General features: G+C 46.0%; 1 protein-coding gene across 2 annotated transcripts in view; it reads right to left on the reverse strand.

Moving 5' to 3' along the window:
- LOC130274209 (E3 ubiquitin-protein ligase RNF31-like) overlaps positions 1-7,641 on the reverse strand; it is a 78,244-nt gene extending 70,603 nt beyond the window's left edge. The window contains exon 1 of one of the 2 annotated variants that reach the window (XM_056522263.1): positions 7,571-7,641. The gene's annotated coding sequence lies outside the window, so the exon portion shown is untranslated. The remainder of the gene's footprint in view (positions 1-7,570) is intronic. The other variant, XM_056522264.1, reaches the window with a different exon arrangement.
- Between the last annotated feature and the right edge of the window lie 9,454 nt (positions 7,642-17,095).

Genomic DNA, 17,095 nt, shown 5'->3' on the forward strand with positions numbered 1-17,095 from the left:
ACAGGGAGGGGGAGTTTGATCTCTGAGCTATTCTGCAAAACAAGTGGTAGATTCTGTCTATATACCAATATCACTGTTACGCCGAGCGCTCCGGGTCCCCGCTCCTCCCCGGAGCGCTCGCTACACTCTCCTCACTGCAGCGCTCCGGTCAGATCCACTGACCCGGGGCGCTGCGATACCGCCTCCAGCCGGGATGCGATTCGCGATGCGGGTAGCGCCCGCTCGCGATGCGCACCCCGGCTCCCGTACCTGACTCGCTCTCCGTCGGTCCTGTCCCGGCGCGCGCGGCCCCGCTCCCTAGGGCGCGCGCGCGCCGGGTCTTTGCGATTTAAAGGGCCACTGCGCCGCTGATTGGCGCAGTGGTTCCAATTAGTATTTTCACCTGTGCACTTCCCTATATCACCTCACTTCCCCTGCACTCCCTTGCCGGATCTTGTTGCCATCGTGCCAGTGAAAGCGTTTCCTTGTGTGTTCCTAGCCTGTGTTCCAGACCTCCTGCCGTTGCCCCTGACTACGATCCTTGCTGCCTGCCCCGACCTTCTGCTACGTCCGACCTTGCTTCTGTCTACTCCCTTGTACCGCGCCTATCTTCAGCAGCCAGAGAGGTTGAGCCGTTGCTAGTGGATACGACCTGGTCACTACCGCCGCAGCAAGACCATCCCGCTTTGCGGCGGGCTCTGGTGAAAACCAGTAGTGACTTAGAACCGATCCACTAGCACGGTCCACGCCAATCCCTCTCTGGCACAGAGGATCCACTACCTGCCAGCCGGCATCGTGACAGTAGATCCGGCCATGGATCCCGCTGAAGTTCCTCTGCCAGTTGTCGCTGACCTCACCACGGTGGTCGCCCAGCAGTCACAACAGATAGCGCAACAAGGCCAACAGCTGTCTCAACTGACCGTTATGCTACAGCAGTTACTACCACAGCTTCAGCAATCATCTCCTCCGCCAGCTCCTGCACCTCCTCCGCAGCGAGTGGCCGCTTCTGGACTACGACTATCCTTGCCGGATAAATTTGATGGGGACTCTAAGTTTTGCCGTGGCTTTCTTTCCCAATGTTCATTGCACTTGGAGATGATGTCGGACCAGTTTCCCACTGAAAGGTCTAAGGTGGCTTTCGTAGTCAGCCTTCTGTCTGGAAAAGCCCTGTCTTGGGCCACACCGCTCTGGGACCGCAATGACCCCGTCACTGCCTCTGTACACTCCTTCTTCTCGGAAATTCGAAGTGTCTTTGAGGAACCTGCCCGAGCCTCTTCTGCTGAGACTGCCCTGTTGAACCTGGTCCAGGGTAATTCTTCCGTTGGCGAGTATGCCGTATAATTCCGTACTCTTGCTTCAGAATTATCCTGGAATAATGAGGCCCTCTGCGCGACCTTTAAAAAAGGCCTATCCAGCAACATTAAAGATGTTCTGGCCGCACGAGAAATCCCTGCTAATCTACATGAACTCATTCACCTAGCCACTCGCATTGACATGCGTTTTTCCGAAAGGCGTCAGGAGCTCTGCCAGGATATGGACTCTGTTCGCACGAGGCGTTTCTTCTCCCCGGCTCCTCTCTCCTCTGGTCCCCTGCAATCTGTTCCTGTGCCTCCCGCCGTGGAGGCTATGCAGGTCGACCGGTCTCGCCTGACACCTCAAGAGAGGACACGACGCCGCATGGAGAATCTCTGCCTGTACTGTGCTAGTACCGAACACTTCCTGAAGGATTGTCCTATCCGTCCTCCCCGCCTGGAAAGACGTACGCTGACTCCGCACAAAGGTGAGACAGTCCTTGATGTCTACTCTGCTTCTCCACGTCTTACTGTGCCTGTGCGGATATCTGCCTCTGCCTTCTCCTTCTCTACTGTGGCCTTCTTGGACTCCGAATCTGCAGGAAATTTTATTTTGGCCTCACTCGTCAACAGGTTCAACATCCCGGTGACCAGTCTCGCCAGACCCCTCTACATCAATTGTGTAAACAATGAAAGATTGGACTGTACCATACGTTTCCGCACGGAGCCCCTTCTAATGTGCATTGGATCTCATCACGAGAGAATTGAACTTTTGGTCCTCCCCAATTGCACTTCTGAAATTCTCCTTGGACTTCCCTGGCTTCAACTTCATTCCCCAACCCTGGATTGGTCCTCTGGGGAGATCAAGAGTTGGGGGCCCTCTTGTTCCAAGGACTGCCTAAACTGCCTAACCGGTTCCCAGTAACCCTTGCCGTGACTCTGTGGTTCCTCCTGTAACCGGTCTCCCTAAGGCCTATATGGACTTTGCGGATGTTTTTTGCAAAAAACAAGCTGAGACTCTACCTCCTCACAGGCCTTATGATTGTCCTATCGACCTCCTCCCGGGCACTACTCCACCCCGGGGCAGAATCTATCCTCTGTCCGTCCCAGAGACTCTTGCCATGTCTGAATACGTCCAGGAAAATTTAAAAAAGGGCTTTATCCGTAAATCCTCCTCTCCTGCCGGAGCCGGATTCTTCTTTGTGTCCAAAAAAGATGGCTCTCTACGTCCTTGCATTGACTACCGCGGTCTTAATAAAATCACGGTTAAGAACCGCTACCCCCTACCCCTCATCTCTGAACTCTTTGATCGCCTCCAAGGTGCCCACATCTTTACCAAACTGGACTTAAGAGGTGCTTATAATCTCATCCGCATCAGAGAGGGGGATGAATGGAAAACGGCATTTAACACCAGAGATGGACACTTTGAGTATCTGGTCATGCCCTTTGGCCTGTGCAACGCCCCTGCCGTCTTCCAAGACTTTGTTAATGAAATTTTTCGTGATCTCCTATACTCCTGTGTTGTTGTATATCTGGACGATATCCTGATTTTTTCTGCCAATCTAGAAGAACACCGCCAGCATGTCCGTATGGTTCTTCAGAGACTTCGTGACAATCAACTCTATGCCAAAATAGAGAAATGTCTGTTTGAATGCCAATCTCTTCCTTTCCTAGGATACTTGGTCTCTGGCCAGGGACTACAAATGGATCCAGACAAACTCTCTGCCGTCTTAGATTGGCCACGCCCCTCCGGACTCCGTGCCATCCAACGTTTTTTGGGGTTCGCCAATTATTACAGGCAATTTATTCCACATTTTTCTACCGTTGTGGCTCCTATCGTGGCTTTAACCAAAAAAAATGCCGATCCCAAGTCTTGGCCTCCTCAAGCGGAAGACGCCTTTAAACGGCTCAAGTCTGCCTTTTCTTCGGCTCCCGTGCTCTCCAGACCTGACCCATCTAAACCCTTCCTATTGGAGGTTGATGCCTCCTCAGTGGGAGCTGGAGCTGTCCTTCTACAAAAAAATTCTTCCGGGCATGCTGTTACTTGTGGTTTTTTTTCTAGGACCTTCTCTCCGGCGGAGAGGAACTACTCCATCGGGGATCGAGAGCTTCTAGCCATTAAATTAGCACTTGAGGAATGGAGGCATCTGCTGGAGGGATCAAGATTTCCAGTTATTATTTACACCGATCACAAAAACCTCTCCTACCTCCAGTCTGCCCAACGGCTGAATCCTCGCCAGGCCAGGTGGTCCCTGTTCTTTGCCCGATTTAATTTTGAAATTCACTTTCGGCCTGCCGATAAGAACATTAGGGCCGATGCTCTCTCTCGTTCCTCAGATGCTTCTGAAGTTGAACTCTCTCCTCAACACATCATTCCTCCTGACTGCCTGATTTCCACTTCTCCAGCCTCCATCAGGCAAACTCCTCCAGGAAAGACCTTTGTTTCTCCACGCCAACGCCTCGGAATCCTCAAATGGGGTCACTCCTCCCATCTCGCAGGTCATGCGGGCATCAAGAAATCTGTGCAACTCATCTCTCGCTTCTATTGGTGGCCGACTCTAGAGACAGATGTGGTGGACTTTGTGCGAGCCTGCACTATCTGTGCCCGGGATAAGACTCCTCGCCAGAAGCCCGCTGGTTTTCTTCATCCTCTGCCTGTCCCCGAACAGCCTTGGTCTCTGATTGGTATGGATTTTATTACTGACTTACCCCCATCCCGTGGCAACACTGTTATTTGGGTGGTCGTTGATCGATTCTCCAAAATGGCACATTTCATCCCTCTTCCTGGTCTTCCTTCAGCGCCTCAGTTGGCTAAACAATTTTTTGTACACATTTTTCGTCTTCACGGGTTGCCTACGCAGATCGTCTCGGATAGAGGCGTCCAATTCGTGTCTAAATTCTGGAGGGCTCTCTGTAAACAACTCAAGATTAAATTAAATTTTTCTTCTGCATATCATCCTCAATCCAATGGACAAGTAGAAAGAGTTAACCAGGTCTTGGGTGATTATTTACGACATTTTGTTTCCTCCCGCCAGGATGACTGGGCAGATCTTCTACCATGGGCCGAATTCTCGTATAACTTCAGAGTCTCTGAATCTTCCTCCAAATCCCCATTTTTCGTGGTGTACGGCCGTCACCCTCTTCCCCCCCTCCCTACCCCCTTGCCCTCTGGTCTGCCCGCTGTGGATGAAATTTCTCGTGATCTTTCCATCATATGGAGAGAGACCCAAAATTCTCTCTTACAGGCTTCATCACGCATGAAGAAGTTCGCGGATAAGAAAAGAAGAGCTCCTCCCATTTTTTCCCCTGGAGACAAGGTATGGCTCTCCGCTAAATATGTCCGCTTCCGTGTCCCTAGCTACAAGTTGGGACCACGCTATCTTGGTCCTTTCAAAATTTTGTGCCAGATTAATCCTGTCTCTTACAAACTTCTTCTTCCTCCTTCTCTTCGTATTCCTAATGCCTTTCACGTTTCTCTTCTTAAACCACTTATCATCAACCGTTTCTCTCCCAAATCTGTTCCCCCCACTCCTGTTTCCGGCTCCTCGGACATCTTCTCCGTCAAAGAGATTCTGGCATCAAAAAAGGTCAGAGGGAAAACTTTTTTTTTAGTTGATTGGGAGGGTTGTGGTCCAGAAGAGAGATCCTGGGAACCTGAGGACAATATCCTAGACAAAAGTCTGCTCCTCAGGTTCTCAGGCTCTAAGAAGAGGGGGAGACCCAAGGGGGGGGGTACTGTTACACCGAGCGCTCCGGGTCCCCGCTCCTCCCCGGAGCGCTCGCTAAACTCTCCTCACTGCAGCGCTCCGGTCAGATCCACTGACCCGGGGCGCTGCGATACCGCCTCCAGCCGGGATGCGATTCGCGATGCGGGTAGCGCCCGCTCGCGATGCGCACCCCGGCTCCCGTACCTGACTCGCTCTCCGTCGGTCCTGTCCCGGCGCGCGCGGCCCCGCTCCCTAGGGCGTGCGCGCCGGGTCTTTGCGATTTAAAGGGCCACTGCGCCGCTGATTGGCGCAGTGGTTCCAATTAGTATTTTCACCTGTGCACTTCCCTATATCACCTCACTTCCCCTGCACTCCCTTGCCGGATCTTGTTGCCATCGTGCCAGTGAAAGCGTTTCCTTGTGTGTTCCTAGCCTGTGTTCCAGACCTCCTGCCGTTGCCCCTGACTACGATCCTTGCTGCCTGCCCCGACCTTCTGCTACGTCCGACCTTGCTTCTGTCTACTCCCTTGTACCGCGCCTATCTTCAGCAGCCAGAGAGGTTGAGCCGTTGCTAGTGGATACGACCTGGTCACTACCGCCGCAGCAAGACCATCCCGCTTTGCGGCGGGCTCTGGTGAAAACCAGTAGTGACTTAGAACCGATCCACTAGCACGGTCCACGCCAATCCCTCTCTGGCACAGAGGATCCACTACCTGCCAGCCGGCATCGTGACAATCACATTTTCTTCTAAACTTTATATATAACTTGTTCTTTTCGGAAATTATGGGATTCCGTGTGTTGGCTGGGAAACACGCATTCCCAATTATTTCAAACATGTTTTGGTACAAAGTGATTTTACGTTAAATGATCTAAATGGTAATCCATATTGTTAGCATTAATACGATTGGGTTGAATTAATACGATTGGGTTGAATTCCCCACAAAAGAGATCCCACATTTACTGTGGTCAATCATACTTAGGAGCACCTTGCTTCCATCTATAGCATCTATAGCATCCAAAGAGTAATGCATTTTTAAAATATTTTTAGGTTAGAATAATGTTTTCTCCAATGTTACATGCACATGTGACATTAGTATGATTGGAGTTTACACCTTATAAAACCTATGCTTTTTAAACTTTTTACATTTTAAGAAAAAACACGTTGTTTTAGCTCCTAGTTATATCGAAACTCTATACACATTAGATACATATGTATAAGATTAATTTTTAAATATATGAATTGAGGGCTTTATTGAGCGTCACTTCATGTGTAATGCATTTTGAATATAATAGATATAATAGAATTACGAAAGTACAGCAAGCTTCTTGGAAACTTTCCATAGGCAAGGCATTAGTAGGATGTGGGGGTTTAAGTCTGTGTAAATATACAGATTTATATAAGCCATACAGAGTTTGAGGTATGCTGGGTATATTTAAATTTAGTGTTGTAAACCCTAAACCATGAGGAGAAGCTTGACAAGGCTGAACATGGAGCAAGATACGCCTATAACCTGTGAAGATGTTTCAATTTCTAGCTCCGATTTGGTTGGGGATCTCTAACAACTCTTATGACACTGCTAGTTATATGGACAGTTTAAACTATTTGGATTGTGTTCTTTAAGGGTGCGTTCCCACCTGGCGTATAAGCAGCGTATTTCACGATGCGCAAAATTTACGGCAGCAGCGGGAAATATGCTGCGTATTCCTTGCTCACTATACACACAGGGCCTTCCGGCGGCAGCCCTATGCGTGCAGTGAGTTTTGGAGGCGGAGCCCGTGTCACAGTCATGCCGGCACACGGCCCCGCCTCTAAAACTCACTACACGCATAGGGCTGCCACCAGAAAGCCCTGTGTGTATAGTGAGCAAGGAATGTGGGAACGCACCCTTAAGAGTACCTGTCCTCAAACCACATTTTCAATGCTAACTAAGATTATATTCCCTTTACTACTCCTAACACCCCTCCTGCTCCCTTAAAGTTTTTTTTCCGAGCTTAAAAAGCTCTGTATCATTCCTTTTCCCTTATTCACATTGTGTGAACTCCCAGGAGGAGAAAATGGGCGTTCCCGGCAGGCGTGAAGTCACTGAAGCGTGCAAGAGCTGTGCCTTGCCATGCCCTGCACGCACTTCTTGAGTTTGGTCTCCTGCCAGTGTGGGAGGAGAACAAACTAACTGTTTGACTTGTGCAGGGAACAGAACAGAGCCACCTAGTGGCAGTTTTTTAACCCCTTAAGGACCAAGAGCGTACCTGTACGCCTGAGGGAATTTCCGGCCCTGCCGCGTGCCGGGCAGGGACCAGACTGGGATGACTGCTGATATCTATCAGCAGGCATCCCATGCCAATGCTCAGGGGGGTCCTGAGACCCCCCATGTCGGTGACCCGATGACCCGGAAAATAAGGGGGATCGAGGGTGTCCAAAACACCCCCAGTCCCCCTGAAGGGATAGGAGTTAGGTGGCAGGGGTGCTACCCCTTTTATCCCTGCTATTGGTTGGTCAGAAGCGACCGACCAATAGCAAATCAGGGAGGGGGGTTAAAGTTCGGTTCCCCGCTCTGCCCACCCACTGCCCACGCCCCAGAGGTCGCTTACTAACAGAGGCGGCGGCAGCGGGCAGCGATCAGTGGCAGCAGAAGGCGGCGATAACAAGCTGCTGGCTCCCTGGTGCAGACTACAGAAGCCGGTGAGTTGCCTAGCAACATCTAAAGGGCTACAGTTTGAGACCACTATACAGTGGTCCCTAAACTGTAGCCCTCCAGATGTTGCAAAACTACAACTCCCAGCATGCCCAGACAGCTGTTTGGGTATGCTGGGATTTGTAGTTTTGCACCAGCTGGAGGGATACAGATTTTTAGATCACTGTATAGTGGTCTCAAACTGTAGCCCTTTAGATGTTGCTAGACAACTCACCTGCTTCTGTAGTCTGTACTGTGGCCCTCTAGATCTTGCAAAACTACAACTCCCAGCATGCCCAGACAGCAGTTTGCTGTCTGGGCATGCTGGGATTTGTAGTTTTGCAACATCTGGAAGGCCACAGTTTGGAGATCACTGTGCAGTGGTCTCTAAACTGTGGCCCTTCAGATCTTGAAAATCTTCAACTCGCAGCATGCCCAAACAGCTGTCTTGGCATGCTGGGAGTTGTAGTTGTGTACCTCCAGCTGTTGCATAACTACATCTCCCAGCATGCCCTTTGACGATCAGTACATGCAGGGAGTTGTAGTTTTGCAACAGCTGGAGGCACACTGGTTGGAAAATACTGAGTTAGGTAACAGAACCTAACTGAAGGTTTTCCAACCAGTGTGCCTCCAGCTGTTGCAAAAGTTCAACTCCCAGCATGCACGGTCTGTCAGTGCATGCCGGGAGTTGTAGTTTTGCAACAGATGGAGGCTTGCCCCCCCCCCATACATTCACACGAGTGGGTTTACAGTGAGTTTCCTGCTTCAAGTTTGAGCTGTGGCAAATTTTCCACCACAGCCCAAACTCCTAGTGGGAAACTCACCTTAAACCCCCGCCAGTGCGAATGTACCCCAAAAACACTACACTATTACAAAATAAAGGGTAAAACACTACATATACACCTCCTTACACTGTCCCGCCAATAAAAATGAAAAAGTATCATACGGCAGAGTTTCCAAAACGAAGCCTCCAGCTGTTGCAATACAACAACTCTCAGTATTTCCGGACAGCCACTGACTGTCCAGGCAAGCTGGGAGTTTAGCAGCAGCTGGAGGCACCCTGTTTGGAAATCACTGGTGTAGAATACCCCTATGTCCACCCCTATGCAATCCCTAATTTAGTCCTCAAATGCCCATGGTGCTCTCTCACTTCGGAGCCCTGTCGTATTTCAAGGAAACAGTTTAGGGCCACATATGGGGTATTTCCATACTTGGGAGCAATTACACTACAAATTTTGGGGGCTTTTTCTCCTTTTACCCCTTATGAAATGGAAAAGTTGGGGTCTACACTAGCCTGTTAGTGTAAAAAAATAAAACATTTTACACTAACATGCTGGTGTTGCCCCATACTTTTTATTTTCAAAAGAGGTAAAAGGAAAAAAGACCCCCAAAATTTGTAACGCAATTTCTCCTGAGTACGGAAATACCCCATATGTGGGTGTAAAATGCTCTGCGGGCGCACAACAAAGCTCAGGAGTGAGAGCGCACTATGTACAATTGAGGTCTAAATTGGTGATTTGCACAGGGGTGGCTGATTTTACAGCGGTTCTGGCATAAACACAAAAACATAAATGCCCACATGTGACCCCATTTTGGAAACTACACCCCTCACAGAACATAACAAGGGGTATAGTGAGCCTTAACACCACACAGATGTTTGACGAATTTCCGTTAAAGTTGGATGGGAAAATGAAGCAACATGCTGGTGTTACCCTAAATTTTTCATTTTCACAAGGGAAAATAGGAAAAACGCCCCCTAACATTTGTAACCCCATTTCTTCTGAGTAAGGACATACCCTATATGTGGATGTAAAGTACTCTGCGGGCGAACTACAATGCTCAGAAGAGAAGGAGCGTCATTGGGCTTTTGGAGAGAAAATTTGTCCGGAATTGAAGGCCACGTGTGTTTACAAAGCCCCCATAGTGCCAGAACAATGGACCACATGTGACCCTATTTTGGAAACTACACCCCTCACGTAATGTAATAAGGGGTACAGGGAGCATTTATGCCCCACAGGTGTCTGACAGATTTTTTGAACAGTGGTCTGTGAAAATGAAAAATTAAATTTTTAATTTGCACAGCCCACTGTTCCAAATATCTGTCAAACGCCAGTGGTGTGTAAATACTCACTGCACCCCTTATTAAATTCTGTAAGGGGTGGAGTTTCCAAAATGGGGTCACATGTGGGGGGTCCACTGTTCTTGCACCATGGGGGGCTTTGTAGATGCACATGGCCCCTGACTTCCATTCCAAACAAATTCTCTCTCCAAAAGCTCAATGGCGCTCCTTCTCTTCTGAGCATTGTAGTTCACCAGCTGAGCACTTGACTTCCACATATGGGGTATTTCCATACTCAGAAGAAATGGGGTTACAAATTTTGGGGGGCGCTTTCTTCTATTACCCCTTGTAAAAATGTAAAATTGTGGGAAAAACCAGCATTTTTTTTTCATTTACACATCCGAATTTAACAAAAAGTCATCAAACACCTGTAGGGTGTTAAGGTTCACTGTACCCCTTGTTACGTATCTTGGGGGGTGTAGTTTCCAAAATAGTAGGCCATGTGGGGGATTTTTTGCTGTTCTGGCACCATAGGGGCTTCCTAAATGCAACATGCCCCCCAAAAACCATTTCAGCAAAATTTGCTTTCCAAAAGCCAAATGTGACACCTGCTCTTCTGAGCATTGTAGTTGGCCCGCAGAGCATTTTACATCCTAACATGGAGTATTTCCATACGGAATCAGACTGAAAAGTTAAAGCATCCCAGAGTGGCAGTGGTCAGATGTGCAAAAAACGCTCTGGTCCTAAACCCCTTAACGACACAGGACGTATATTTACGTCTTGCGCCGACTCCCGCGATACAAAGCGGGGTCGCGCTGCGACCCCGCATCACATAGCATCGGTCCCGGCGCTTATCAACAGCCGGGACCCGCGGCTAATACCACACATCGCCGATCGCTGCAATGTGCGGTATTAACCCTTTAGAAGCGGCGGTCAAAGCTGACCGCCGCTTCTAAAGTGAAAGTGAAACTATCTTGGCTAGTCAGTCGGGCTGTTCGGGACCGCCGCGGTGAAATCGCGGCGTCCCAAACAGCTTACAGGACACTGGGAGGGCCCTTACCTGCCTTCTCGGTGTCCGATCGACGAATGACTGCTCCGTGCCTGAGATCCAGGCAGGAGCAGTCAAGCGCCGATAGCACTTTTTCCCCATAAAAAAAAAAAAACAGTGTAAATAAAATTAAAAAAATAAACATATGTGGTATCGCCGCGTGCATAAATGTCCGAACTATAAAAAGATATCATTAATTAAACCGCACGGTCAATGGTGTACGCGCAAAAAAATTCAAAAGTCCAAAAATATTTATTTTTGGTCACTTTTTATGCCATTAAAAAATGAAGAAAAAGGGATCAAAAAGTCCGATCAAAACAAAAATCATACCGCTAAAAACTTCAGATCACGGCGCAAAAAATTAGTCCTCATACCGCCCTGTACGTGGAAAAATAAAAAAGTTATAGGGGTCAGAAGATGACATTTTTAAACGTATAAATTTTCCTGCATGTAGTTATGATTTTTTCCAGAAGTACGACAAAATCAAACCTATATAAGTAGGGTATCATTTTAACCGTATGGACCTACAGAATAATGATAAGGTTTTAATTTTTACCGAAATATGCACTGCGTAGAAACGGAAGCCCCCAAAATTTACAAAATGGTGTTTTTTCTTTGATTTTGTCGCACAAGGATTTTTTTTCCCTTTCGCCGTGAATTTTTGGGTAAAATGACTACTGTCAATGCAAAGTAGAATTGGTGATGCAAAAAATAAGCCATAATATGTATTTTTAGGTGGAAAATTTAAAGGGTTATGATTTTTAAAAGGTAAGGAGGAAAAAACTAGAGTGCAAAAACTTAAAAACCCTGAGTCCTTAACCCCTTAAATGTACATCCTGGTGAGGTGGTACTTAACGCACCAGGACGTACATTTACGTCCTGTGCATAACCGCGGGCATCGGAGCGATGCCTGTGTCATGCGCGGCTGATCCCGGCTGCTGATCGCAGCCAGGGACCCGCCGGCAATGGCCGACGCCCGCGATCTCGCGGGCGTCCGCCATTAACCCCTCAGGTGCCGGGATCAATACAGATCCCGGCATCTGCGGCAGTGCGCGGTTTGAATGAATGATCGGATCGCCCGCAGCACTGCTGCGGGGATCCGATCATTCATAACGCCGCACGAAGGTCCCCTCTCCTTCCTCCGTCCGGCTCCCGGCATCTCCTGCTCTGGTCTGTGATCGAGCAGACCAGAGCAGAAGATCACCGAAAACACTGATCTGTTCTATGTCCTATACATAGAACAGATCAGTATTAGCAATCATGGTATTGCTATGAATAGTCCCCTATGGGGACTATTCAAGTGTAAAAAAAAATGTAAAAGTAAAAGTAAAAAAAAAGTGAAAAATCCCCTCCCCCAATAAAAAAGTAAAACGTCCGTTTTTTCCTATTTTACCCCCAAAAAGCGTAAATTTTTTTTTTATAGACATATTTGGTATCGCCGCGTGCGTAAATGTCCGAACTATTAAAATAAAATGTTAATGATCCCGTACGGTGAACGGCGTGAACGAAAAAAAAAAAGTCCCAAATTCCTACTTTTTTTTAATACATTTTATTAAAAAAACAAATTATAAAAAATGAATTAAAAGTTTTTTTATATGCAAATGTGGTATCAAAAAAAAGTAAAGATCATGTTGCAAAAAATGAGCCCCCATACCGCCGCTTATACGGAAAAATAAAAAAGTTAGAGGTCATCAAAATAAAGGGATTATAAACGTACTAATTTGGTTAAAAAGTTTGTGATTTTTTTTAAGCGCAACAATAATATAAAAGTATGTAATAATGGGTATCATTTTAATCGTATTGACCCTCAGAATAAAGAACACACATCATTTTTACCGTAAATTGTACGGCGTGAAAACAAAACCTTCCAAAATTAGCAAAATTGCGTTTTTCGTTTTAATTTCCCCACAAAAATAGTGTTTTTTGGTTGCGCCATACATTTTATGATATAATGAGTGATGTCATTACAAAGGACAACTGGTCTCGCAAAAAACAAGCCCTCATACTAGTCTGTGGATGAAAATATAAAAGAGTTATGATTTTTAGAAGGCGAGGAGGAAAAAATGAAAACGTAAAAATTTAATTGTCTGAGTCCTTAAGGCCAAAATGGGCTGAGTCCTTAAGGGGTTAAGGGGTTAAAGGGTTACTCCGGTGAAAACCTTTTTTATTTTAAATCAGCTGGTTTTCAGAAAGTTAAACATATTTGTAAATTACTTCTATTAAAAAATCTTCATCCTTCCAGTACTTATTAGCTGCTGAATGCTACAAAGGAAATTCCTTTCTTTTTGGAACACTGATGACATCACGAGCACAGTGCTCTCTGCTGACATCTCTATCCATTTTAGCAACCATGCATAGCAGATGCATAGCAGATGCATAGCAGATGCATAGCAGATGCATAGCAGATGCATAGCGGATGTATACTAAGGGCAGCATGGTGGCTCAGTGGTTAGCACTGCTGCCTTGCAGAGCTGGGGACTTGAGTTCAAATCCCACTAAGGACAACAATAAATAAAGTGTTATTATTATTATAATAACGTCAGCAGAGAGAACTGTGCTCGTGATGTCATCAGAGAGCATTCCAAAAAGAAAATAATTTCCTCTGTAGTATTCAGCAGCTAATAAGTACAGGAAGGATTAAGATTTTTTAATAGAAGTAATTTACAAATATGTTTAACTATCTGCCACCAGTTGATTTAAAAGAAAAAGGTTTTAACCGGAGTACCCCTTTAAGATGAAAAAGGTTTTAACCGGAGTACCCCTTTAAGGTGAAAAGTTTGAGAATTTTAACAGCAGGGGTTTTATCATTAAAGGGTTTAGAATAAGTGATCAGAGGAAAAAAATAGGAAAGAAAACATTAAGTGCATGTATACTAATGCCAGAAGCCTCTATAATGAGATGGAGGAGCTGGAACTATTAATGTTGGAGGAAGAATATGATATAGTGGGAATAAGTGAGACATAGGTGAATGAGAGCTATGACTGGGAGGTTGATGTACAGGGGTACAGTCTCTTCAGAAATAACTGTACAAGTAAGAAAGGGGGAGGGGTTTGCTTATATGTAAAATCCTGTCTTTGGCCCTTTCTGCGTGAGGACATTAGTGAGGAAAATGATCATGTGGAGTCTCTGTGGGTGGAAATAAGGGGAGATGGTAAGAACAAGAAATTACTGATAGGGGTTTGTTATAAGGCACCACGTATAACAGAAGCAGCAGAAAACCTACCCATATGACAAATAGATGGAGCAGCAAAGAAGGGGGAAGTCATTATTATGGGGACTTAAACTATCCTGACATCGACTGGGAAGCTGAAACCTGTAGGTTCAGCAAGGGAAACTGATTTTTGGCAATTATAAAAGACAATTACCTATCCCGACTAGTGCAGTAACCAACAAGAGGAGGACCTTATACTAACCAATAGGCCAGACAAAGTATCCGAGGTAGAGGTAGGGGGTCAATGCGGCAAAAGTGTTCCGAAAAGATAATTTTGGGACATAAGGATTTTCCGGTTACTTATCTGCAACCCTGCATTTACTTTTTAGAAACGCAGGAGCTGCTGGGAGGTAGTGCACGCAGAGACGTCACTGATGTGCCCATAGGAGTGGAGCAGCGAGCAAGAGGATGCGCACAGTGACCGGCATGGTAAGTTACCAGCGGCACGTCAGTTTCGGTGCTCCAACCACCACTCTTCCTGTCTCGGGACCCCGGACCGGAGGAGCGGTGGTCGGAGCACTAAAGTGTGGCAGTACACAGACATACAGCCTCCAGCCATACACTGTATATGGCTGAAGGCTGTATGTTTGTGGAGGCCACTGCCTACCTAATGTCGGGGAACTTTACTGCCTACCCAATGTGGGGGAACTGTGCTGCCTACCTAATGTGGAGGAACTGTGCTGCCTACCTGATGTGGGGGAACTATGCTGCCAACCTAATGTCGGGGAACTATGCTGCCAACCTAATGTGGGGGACCTATACTGCCTACTTAATTTGGGGGAATTATGCTGCCAACCTAATGTGGGGGAACTATGCTTCCCACCTAATGTGGGGGAACTATTCTGCCGCTATAACGCTGGGGAACTATGCTGCCTACCTAGTGTGGGGGAACTATGCTGCCTACCTAGTGTGGGGGAACTATGCTGCCAACCTAATGTGGGGGAACTTTACTGCCTACCTAATGTGGGGGACATATGCTGCATACTTATTGTGGGGGACTTATGCTGCGTACTTATTGTGGGGTACTTATGCTGTGTACCTGATATGGGGGACTTATGCTACGTACACCTTATTTTCTGTCCGCCATCACAAAATACTCTGATAGTGCCCTTCAGGAGACTAGACTCTGGATCTGCCACTGTATGGGAGAGCCGTTCGGCTATCTTCGGCTCTCCCATAGAGCTATATGGAGGAGGCGTGGGAACCCCCTGCTTTTTTTCCCGTTTTTTTTTTACCATTTGATTATGAATTTTTGCATGCAGATTCCTTGAAAATGATATGGTTTTTATTTATTGAATCACTCTATTTAAAGTTAAAAAAAAATTGTAGCCTGAAAAGATGCCAAAAACAAAGGGAACAATTTTATATATCACTCAGATAGTGAAAAAAAAAAAAAAAAAAACGGCTAAAAGAATAATAAAGTGAAATGCATTTCCCCATCCTTTTTTTTTTTTTTTTTTTACCAATATTTACATGGAACTCTAATAGTACACAAGGCCCTTTGTTTTGTGGTTCATTTAGTAAAAGCCCTGCTGTCAGAGTTAGTCACATTTAGTCAGGTGTGAATTCTATTACTCCCAACGCCACTACCAACAGGCATTTACTTAATTTTTTTTTAAAAAGTTTCCCTATTCATCTCTACTTTTCTTCACTTTCTTCACTTTCTGGCATTACGATGAAAATCTACAGGATATTTGCCTGAGATTCTCCTCGCATCCTCGATTAATAGATTCACTGCAATTAGAACAAAGACATCGATCAGCAAAGGCCATGCTTTTAGCATTAAAAGAATCATGCCTATCACAGAATGTATGTGGCACACCCTTGGCCTCACTCGACCCTGTGTTTCACCTTTTTACCTTCGTTTTTGGGGCATTCAGTGGCAGACTCGTTGTTGGAAAATGTATGATTACCCATTTTATTCAGTCTCTTCTGTGATCATCCCAGTGACCTGGCTTAACCTGTACCTGAGGAACAATATGGGTATCCCACTGTTCCATCTGGACACTGTAATTGGGTGTGCCCGGGGGAAATATATTGGACTTCCATCACCCCAAAATATTAGTGTATTCCCTATTACTACTGATGCATGTGCCTGGAAGGTGCCCATTGGACCAGTGGTCTGCTCAGCTACCGCGTCATCAGCGGAGTAGGTGCATAGTGTCTATTTGTTCCAGCTAGTCCTACGCCCAACACCTGTGCGTTTCTGCACAGTTTATAGACAAACTTGGAAATTTGACTTGTTGACCAATTGTCCAGTTTGCCATTACCGAATTGTATTTCCCCTTGAAGAGGACTTGTGGGTGTTAAAAAGATTGTACCTGTCCAGATCCACATTGAGCTACTGCACCACCAATTCTTCCTGTTTTTTTTCACTACTCAAACAGGGCATGGGTCTTGGAATCTGAGCATTCACACAGTGGTGAATGTCCCATAAATAGTCTATTCCCTCATTAGATTATAGCAAAAACAGGAACTCCAATGTGGTGACGGGATTGAGAGTGCAGGACAACCAGGTTAAAGGAAATTAGGTTTATTCACCCATGATGCAACGCGTTTCACAGATAGACTGCTTCATCAGGCATGAGATTATTAGATTAGATTATTGAATGCTAAAACTAATGGTGCCGATTTCTGAGGGATGCAGATAAGAAGACAATACAAGCTAAACTATAGATCCATGTTTTATTCTTTGATGTCTTATGTTGCAAAAATACAATTGCATAATAAGAAAAAAATATATAACTTGAGGAAACCAATATTTCAGCTTATATCTTATGTTGCCTAATATTATTTATAGAACTTACATTGTCTACATTCTGAGATGTCACCAGTCAGTTACAAGTTATTAATGAGTTAACCTGACACTTATCGAGCACATTTATCTCAATAGCAGCCTTGTACAATGACAAGATAAACTTAAATAAATAGATGTTCTAATCATAAATGTGCTAAGCACCAACAATATCAGCCACACATTTTCGCACATCGTCTTTGCTGATTCATTTACTGTCAGAATTTCGGTGCCCGTGTCTGAATGCTTTTGGCTTTGTGATGCATCCTTGTGATCAAATTAGCTTTTATATCTTCTCTTCTTTCTAAATAAGAGGTAGGATCAGAATATCTCC

The sequence above is a fragment of the Hyla sarda genome, chromosome 5 (genome assembly GCF_029499605.1).
Source record: "Hyla sarda isolate aHylSar1 chromosome 5, aHylSar1.hap1, whole genome shotgun sequence".
NCBI lineage: Eukaryota > Metazoa > Chordata > Amphibia > Anura > Hylidae > Hyla > Hyla sarda.